A 9195-nucleotide genomic window follows, 5' to 3' on the forward strand; every position below is an offset into this window, starting at 1 on the left:
GAGGAGAATATGGCAGCGGTCCTCAAAGTCAGGTATGGTGGTGCACGCTAGTGCACCTCCCAGTGGCCAAAGAGGCTGAGACAGGAGGATCACAAGTTCAAGGCCAGCCTCAGCAGTTAGGTAGATTCCCTAGTCTCAAAATAAAAAATACAGAGGGTTAGGGGTGTAGGGCAGTGGTAGAGCAGCCCTGGATTCAATCCTCAGTACTGAAAAATAGTAAGGTTGACAGGGGCCCCTAAACATGGCTGCACAGGGGGAGCTTCTAAAAGTCCACTTGCCTTTTTTTAAAAATCCAAATGCCCAGAACAAACGCGAAGCGAATCAGGTTTTCTGAGAGTGTCAGTGTTGTTCCCAGTTCCCCAGGGGTATTCAGTGTGCAGCTGGGATGAAGAACTGCCAACCTAAAAGTTACAAGTTCCTGGTAACTTTCCATGATAGTCTTAGACTGGATCAGGAGCTTTCGTTCTAGTTCATTCTACTCATATGCTTCCTATGTTTTATAATTCACGTGAGTTATTTTAGGTAGCAGCTAGTCCATTAAAAATAATAGAAAGTAGGGCTGGGGGAGGTGTAGCTCATGTTCAAGCTCATGTTCAACTTACACTTTGCTACTTGCATGGTCCTGGACAGGTCTCGTCCTCTCTGTCCTCAGTTTCCTTGCCTCTGGAATAGCGTTAACAATTGTGCTGCTTTGTGGGTGGCTCTTGGGAGAGTAAATAAAGATGGAGCACTCACAGGGTCAGACCTAGGGGCCCACAATCAGGAGCCCCCCCATCCCACCTCTCTTTAGTTGATAAGGTTTCCTCCGGAGCTGACCTGCTCTGTGCTCGAGACTCCCCAAGGTGGCCCTGATCCTTGGCCAAGCTCACAGCCATTCTCACCTGTTGTATCCCCAGTGCACGAGGGAGACAGCTGCCCGCTCTGATCAGCGCAGCAAGGAACACAGCTCGTGTCTGTTGCCAGGCCCCGGGGAGCAGGGTAGGGACTTCATGTGAATGGGGTCCGGGGAGACCTGGCTTCACGTCCTGATTTTGGGTCTCTCTCTCTGGGCCTGTTTCCTCATCCACACAGTTGCCTAAAGGACAGGAAAAGCTCCCCGAAGGGAGACTCGAGGGCCCCTACCAGAGGGCGGCCATTCCCAAGCAGCCTGAGCCTAAAGGCCCCAGGTCATGGCCTCTGGGCCTCTTCTGCTGGCTGGCCATCCTCACTGACCACCCCACACAGCCTCAAGATTATACTGATGAAGCCTGAAGCTCATATATCTTGACAAGTACCTTTTCCTTCGTTCCTCGCACACATACTGGGAAATATCTTATTGTACCTATTTTAGCCTCAGCTGAGCCTCAGAGAGGTGCCATTACTTGCCTGAGAAACCCACAGCTGAAAGGTCGCTGAGTCAGGATTTGAACCCAGCTCCTCTGGTTCCAGAGCCTGGGCCCTCTCCATTACCATGTCCCTTCTGTATCCCCAAAGTGTGCTGCGTGATGGGCAATAATCATGTGTCAAGAATGGAAAAGTGAGTAGGTCTCCGTCTTTGCACTCTTCCCCCCGCCCTTCTCGAAAATAAAAAAGGAAATGTGATGAAAGCAAGAAAAAAGAACAGGAACGAGCGTATCTTGAAGACCTACCAGGTGCAGGATGCTTTTAGACACATTACCTTGTTTAAGCCTCCCTCCTACATGGGAGGCAGGGGTTCCTGCTCCCCTTTTATAGATGAGAACACTGAGGCGCTGAGAGGTGAAGCAGCTCTCTTCAGATCACACACCATAGACCAAGAAAGCCAAGACTAACACCCAGTCGGCGAAGCTTATGACCCCCCTCTTCAGTCTGTTTTCCCAGGAGTTTCATGAGTTTGTGTCCTGCAACCTGCAACTCTTCAGACTTCAAACTTCAACTTGAAACTCTTAAAAGAGGCCTGCAAATGTGGACCAGCTGGGTGCCATCTAAGGAGGTCAGCAATGTTCAATATTTCATGACCGGCCAATGACTACGGCCCTTAGATGGCTGCAGGAAGCTGCTCTTGGACTTGTGTGTCTGATCATCCAGCAAGGGAGGAGAAAACCGGGGAAGGAGGTAATGACATGACAGTGGCCCTCCATCAGCTGAAATGTGACAGCACGGGAGGCCACACAACAGCCTTGCTTAATTAGCAGGTGGCATTGCCAAGATGTGTTTACCTGCAGTGGGTTTTCTCAGCATTTCAACATCCACCACCCAGCTTAACTCTTCACCTTTGGGCTCTGTCCTCTCAGAAGACCGAGAGGCAGACGCAACTGGGCTCAAAGATTGGCCATAGGGCTGCTGGCTTTGTGTTTTGATGATGACAATATTAACCAGAATCGAGTCCTGATTCCAATAAGTGTAAATATCCTAGGAAAAAAGTATAAGACGGCACTTGCTGAAAACAGTGGCTAGGCACAGGAGCAGGAGTAGGGGTGATTTTCATTTTTATTTCTCTCTGGGTTTTTAGTTTTACAATGCTCACTGTTACTTGTATAATTTTTTTTTTAAAGAATGAAAAGATTGGCAAGCTGGGTGTGGTGGCACAGCCTGTGATTCCAGCTGCTCAGGAAGCTGGGGCAGGAGGATCACAAGTTCAAGGCCAGCCTGGGCAACTTAATGAGATCAAGGGGTTGGCAGAGCTGCTGCATCCTTTGCTGAGGGATCCAAGACAAAAGCCCCCCCCCCCAGCCTTTCCGTACTCCTTGGTGGCTCAGGGTGTGGCCGCTTCATCCTCAAAGGCAGAAAGGGAAGTACCCCCCTGGCTCTTCTTCAGTGGCAGGGCTCGCTTTGAACACTGTGGGAACGCTGCTGTGCTCTCAGGATCCACGTACCCACTGGGATCATCCTGGTTTCCCTCCTCAGGTCAAGGACTTCAACATTTGTCACATCTGCACAGTCCCTTTGGCCGTGTAAGGTGGACAGCTTTTGAAGTCACTTATTCCAGCTTCATCGTGGGTCACTTGGGGTCATTGTCTCTCTGATGTAGTTCACCACCTGAATGCTGTTCACCACCCCTGCAGGAGGGTACCTTCTCACCCATCCACATGTACCTGGCACAGGCTCCCCACAGCAGACAAGGCTCCCAGCCCACGGCACTCAACCCCTCCCCACCCCAGCGTGCAGGAAAGCCCGGTGATCTTCAGGTGTGTGCCCAGCACTGCCCAGGTGACGCCTCAACCGGAAATAGGATGAGCTCATCAGAATTTGTTCTAACAGGCTGGCTTCTGTCTGCATAGGAGGAGGGCCACACAAGGAATTCCATTCCAGAACCTTCTGTTCGGAGCTTACATGTAACTCCACCTGCCTCCATCTGCTGAAATCTATTTATTGGATAAAATGGCTGATATAATGTAACATTTCTTGATATTCGTATTCTTTTCTGAGGCCAGCTTTTATGGGAAGGAAAGAGTCTCTGATGGGCTCCAAATTGTTTCCTAGCACTGAACTTCAGTTTCCTCATCTGTAAAATGGGGATGACAATATTCATTCATAACAGCTGCTGCAACTCAGTGCCGGGCACAGGAGCTGCACGGGGTCCTGACAGCTGTTGGCATGACACCTGCCTCTAGACTGGCAGTTTTCTGCATGGTGCTTGCCTCAGGCTGAGGATTTAGTTTCCCATCTGCTAAAGAAAGGAGCCCCGAAGTCATTGATTATTTGCTTACCCATGTTGCTTAGCTAATAGCACTTCCAAGAACCTCCCTGCCCTAGCTGTACCCCAGTCAGGGTGGGGTATCTGCCCTTCTCTACGCGTTAGGGTTAGGGTTAGGGTTAGTCTGAGCCAGCTGTAGTGGACCCAGGGCCCCCTTGTGAGTGACAGGGATGGGCGTGGGCTTGGAGTGCACTTCCACTCATGATATCAGAGGGGGCATCTGCTGAAGGGATGGCTGCACTGGGTGTTGTCACATCTGCAGGAGACCTGTGGTCCTGCCACACAGCTGCCACTTCACCAGGAGGAAGTCATCCAGCACAGTCGCTTTTTGCAGAGCAGAGAGAGGGGGAAATCCCGTGCTTGAAGTGATGTCAGCGTTGGCCCACCCCAGAGGCCCTCACTCCAAAGCTTGGGATTCCTTTTTATGTGCTAAGATAAAGGATTGTATTGCTTAATCTTGGGGATGGGGTGCTGGGGATTGAACCCGGGGTCGTTTTACCCCTGAGCTACATCCCCAGCCTTTTGTATTTTTTATTTTGAGACAGGGTCTCACTAAGATGCTGAGGCTTGCCTTGAAATTGCAATCCTCCTGCCTCAGGCTCCCCAGTGGCTAGGATGACAGGTGTGTGCCACCGTGTCCTACACCTGTTTAAATCATTTTTGAATCACCAGGAAGCATTCCCACAGGTAAACTTTTCTAGAACAGCAATACTCAAAGTGTAATATTTTTTATGGTTTTTCTTGGCTAAAAAAACGACAACAACAACAACAAAATTCACCTTTAACCAGTTTTAAGTGTACAACTCAGGTGGCATTCACAATGTCATGGAGTCCTCTCAAAGTGTAATTCTTTTTTTTTTTTGTACTGGGGATTGAACTCAGGGGCACTTAACCACTGAGTCACATCTCCAGCCCTTTTTTGTATTTTATTTGGAGGCAGGGTCTCGCTAAGTTGCTTAGGGCCTCACCAAGTTGCTGAGGCTGGCTTTGAACTGGAGATCCTCCTGCCTCAGCCTCTCAAGTGGCTGGGATGACAGGCATGTGCCATTGCACCCAGCTTCAGAGTGTAATTCTTGAGTGACATATACCATGTCATCAAGGGGAACTGCAGTGGATTCTTATTTTTTTCTCTCTCTTAAGAACAATACACTTAATACATTCACAGGATTCCAAATGAAAAACATATATTACTCATGCTACACGTTTTCAATCTTCCTTGGAAAACACACACAAAAAAAAAACCAAAACATGGTACTCAACTTGAGTGTTTTCACAAGAAGAATGTGAAATCTCATTTTCCCACAAAGACAGGTTTAAAAAAATACAAGTAACATTAAACAATGGTGGCACCGGCTGACTTCCTCCAGTCTCTTTTCAGTCCCACAGGACACCGACACCACCCACAGATGCACAGGGACCCTCCCCTTCCACGTATTTCCCTCACCCCACATTTCAACAAAAAGATTAGATTATTTAAAGGTGTGTCACTGAATGAAAACTACTACAACATGCTTTTTTTAAAAAAAAAAAAAGTCGACTTACTTGTTGAAAGCTGAAAGAGGGGACTAAGATTAGGTGACAGATAAAGGGCACTGGGAAACACTTCACTGTTGTCCCATTTGCTTCATTCTGGTTGTAGAACATAGGATTGTGCCCCAAAGAACTAATGATGCCAAGAAATCCCAAACGTTTATTATAAAGAAAGACTATGCTAATGTTTATTTTTTTTTCCTATGCCAATGTTTATGCACAGCTACAATAGTGTGGACGAATATTTAAGTTATAAAGTTGAATAAAAAAAAGTAGGATACAAAACTGTACAGACCTGTAAGAGGCTGAAAGGAAATAAATAGTTGAAAAGCTTTCCTGGAGGATTATTTTTTTTTTAATATTTATTTTTTAGGTGTAGATGGACACAACACAATGCCTTTATTTTTATGTGGTGCTGAGGATCGAACCCGGGTCCCAACCGTGCTAGGCGAGCGCTCCACTGCTGAGCCACAATCCCAGCCAAGGATTATTTTTTAAAACCTATTAAATGCCAAGAAGTCAGTCTGAACTAAGTTTTGAATTGAGTGGAGACTGGAGGAAGGCGGCTGGTCTCACAGTGGAGAAAAACTGTCCCTGTCTCAAGGACATTGAGGTCTTCCAAAAGTGGGAGGTGGACACATCCCCAACTACAATGTATCCCTTAAAAGCAGACACTGGTGCCAGGGCCATGGTGGTGCAGGCCTGTCATCCCAGCAGCTCAGGAGGCTGAGGCAGGAGAGATCGCAAGTTCAAAGCCAGCCTCAGCAATGGCGAGGTGCTAAGCAAATCAGTGAGACCCTGTCTCTAAATAAAAATACAAACTAGGGCTGGGGATGTGGCTCAGTGGTGCAGTGTCCCTGAGCTCAATCCCCAATAAAAAAAAAGAAAAGAAAAGAAAAAAAAAACACCAGGTACTGCCACTTTCTTAAAATTAAAAGACATGCTGCAATTCTCACTGAATTTCTTATACAAACATCCTTACACTGAAACTTTCCTGACTCATTAGGAGGCAAAAAATGCAAGTATTTTCTCCTGGTGAGTACTTCTCCAAAGAGCAGGTACAAAGTGACCCTCCCTGACATTCTTTCCTAACATCACAGTGCCTGGTGAAGTCAGTTTACGGGCAATGGGAACTCATTTTACTCCAAAAAAAATGAGAGATTTTGAAGTGGACAATAAGTGACCAGTCCTGTATCTAGATCAAGCCTCGCCAGTGAGATCAAAAGCTGAGATGCAGAAATGCTAATTTCAGTTACATTTTTCAGTCTCTTCTTCCAATCACTGGTTTTCAGGGCGCTCCTGTGTCATCCGCTCCAGGTCTTTCCGCACACTCGGGTGGTCTTCCAGATCTTCATAGAGGGGCCCTGGGGATGGCCAGTCTCCTGTAGTTCTCGGGCTTGACTAGGCTTCGGACAAGCTGCAGGCATCGCTCTTTCAGGGTATACACACTGCCAGAGTGATGTTGGCAAAAAAATAGGCTGTCCATCCACGTTGAGAGATGGCACAAAGAGCTCAGTTAGGTTAACCAGAAGCCCGTCGTCTGTGCCTGCATCTCTGAAGAGCCAAAGGTGACCTCGGCAGCTGTGGATGCTGAGGTTCCTGCCCTGCAGCACCGTCTGGTGCCGTGGAAGTTGAACCACACAGGCTGCACGGCTGCAGGACGCGCTCGGGCTGCGGTCGCAGAGGGTGACCTTGGAGAGCTCGCGTGAGCTCACCGAGCGCAGCACCGGCTGCGGCCTCCCGGCCTCCATCTCCTACTTGGTGACTCCAGATCCGACTCCTCCGACTCCTCCGCTCCCGACTCCTCCCGGGCGTTACCTAGACTTGGGATTCGGGGGCAGGACGCAGCGGGGCAGGGTGGAGCGTGCCCCTGGGAAGGCCTGCACACTCTTGTGGATTCTTATTTTTGTTGCTAGGCATCCACTGTGAATTTAAATGGAACAGGGCTTGGTCACCCTTGGCACAATTTCCAGCTCTCCACTCCTCTTGATCCCTCAAGGTGGTCAATTCCCATCTTTGCTTGATACCACCAGCACCTGGTGCCCAGTTCCCTACGGACAGCTAGATACAATCTACTTGTCTAACCCCACAGATCCCCTTCTCCTGCATGGGCTGCACAGCTATGCCAAAGTGACCACCTCTCAAGTGTGACCTCTTGGAACTCTGCTTGCTCTAAACCCACCATTTAGAACTGCCCTCAGAAAACTACTGGGTAACCCTGGACTCTGAGTAAAAAAGTGGTCACCCCAGATTCCCCACCATCTCTTTCTCTTGCCCCTCACCCACTGGTGAAGCTCACAGATCCTGAATGGCCCCATCTTCCCACTGACCCTGTGAGTCCTGGTGCTCACTCCTCTCTGGGACCCTGAACTCACAAAAAGCTGCTTCCATTTTTTCTCTGGCCCCTCTTGCTTCTTACCTGGCTGGCACAACCAAACCTACCTGTCCTCCTAGTCAGGCTCTCCTAGAGAGCAGCTATCTAGGAGATACACATTGGACGCAAAGAGGAATATTACCTGGTCAGGAATAAACTGGACACAGGTGAGATGAGAGCCACAGGGGCATTGGCCAGTAGAAAGAAGTTCCCGAAGACGGGTCCACCTGGTTACAGCTTGGTCACCTGGCACTGGCCCGCCCACCACAAGGAAGCAATGTTCTCATCCCATGAGGCCTGCCTGTGCAGACACGAAAACGAGGTGGCGCGTCCCCTTCTCCGCTACGCTGTGCTGTTTAAGTGACCAAAAATACTATTTTCATCTAAAAACACTGAAAAAAATGTTCAAATATTTGGCTGCTGCCTGCCGAATTGCTTCCCAGGATGGCAGCAAGCCCTGTTGGCTGGTGTCGCCTTGGTGTTAATTAGGGAGAGGTGGCAGACGGGCCCGCAGAACAGCCAGGAGGGTTGGCACGGCGGCTCTTCACACCCAGAGGAGTTGGCTCAACAAAGCCCATTTGGCACATTTAATCCTGCTGAAAACCTGGCAGCCAGAGAGGTGATATCACTGGAATCAATTACCCCTACCACTGCCAGTCCCCGGTAGAAATAACTCAAGAAATCGATTCATAATAACCACACCATTCATCAAGGGCTGCCCAGCTGCTGGCATGCCAACGGCCCAGTTCAGATTTACCCAGGAAAACTGGCATCACCCTGAGACCATCCACACTCTACAAGTGAGACGACCGATGGAGGCTCAGAGAAGGGAAGGGCCAGAGGCTGATGAATAGCTCCTGAAAGTACCAGATCCTAATCACGGAGCCTCTCATTGTCACCTTATTTGGAAACGAGGCTTTTGCAAGTTGTGATTCAGTTAAGGTCTTGGTCCTGGATGACCTGGGTGGGCCCTCACTGCCATTTGTTAGAGTTGATCTGGAATGTCCCCAAAAGGCCATGTGTTCAAGGCTTGGTCCCCAGCCTGTAGGACTACTGGGAGGTATTAGAACCTTCCAGAGGTGAGGCCTAGTAAGAGGTCTTCAGTCCCTGGGGCAAGCCCTTGAAAGGAGCGATGGGAACCTAGTCCCTTTTAGTCTCTTTCACTCTCTGGCCATGAGGTAGGTGAATGGTTTGGTCCAATACCCACTCCCACCATGATGTACACCATGGACCCAAAGCAACGGGACCAAGCAATCATGGAATGGACCTCCAAAATTATAAGCCAAAACAAACCTCCTTTTCTTTCTCGTAGTACTGAGGATTGAACACAGGGCTTTGCAGGTGCTAGGCAAGCTTTCTACACCCAACCCTGTGCTGTGTCCCTGGCCCTTTTTAAAATTTTATTTTGAGGCAGGGTCTCACTAAATGATCCAGGCTGGTCTCAAATTTAGAATCCTCCTGCCTCTGCCTCCCAAGTATCTGGGATTGCAGGTGGGTGGCTAAGCTTTTACACCATGTCTAGCTGAACTTTTCACCTCATAAATTGATTATCTCTGGTATTTATTATGGTGTCAGAAAACTGGTTAACACACCATCCTGAGAGGTGTGTTAACAGAGAGGAGAGGGAGACTTCAGA

At 48.8% G+C, this 9195-nt stretch overlaps 1 pseudogene; it reads right to left on the reverse strand.

Annotated features, from left to right (window-relative positions):
• Nucleotides 1-5376: 5376 nt before the first annotated feature.
• On the reverse strand, nucleotides 5377-6963 carry LOC131424945 (von Hippel-Lindau disease tumor suppressor-like; annotated as a pseudogene).
• Nucleotides 6964-9195: the final 2232 nt, after the last annotated feature.

Source organism: Marmota monax, unplaced genomic scaffold (assembly GCF_021218885.2).
Source record: "Marmota monax isolate L192 unplaced genomic scaffold, Marmota_monax_Labrador192_F-V1.1 WCK01_AAM20220418_F8-fsc00269, whole genome shotgun sequence".
Lineage (NCBI taxonomy): Eukaryota > Metazoa > Chordata > Mammalia > Rodentia > Sciuridae > Marmota > Marmota monax.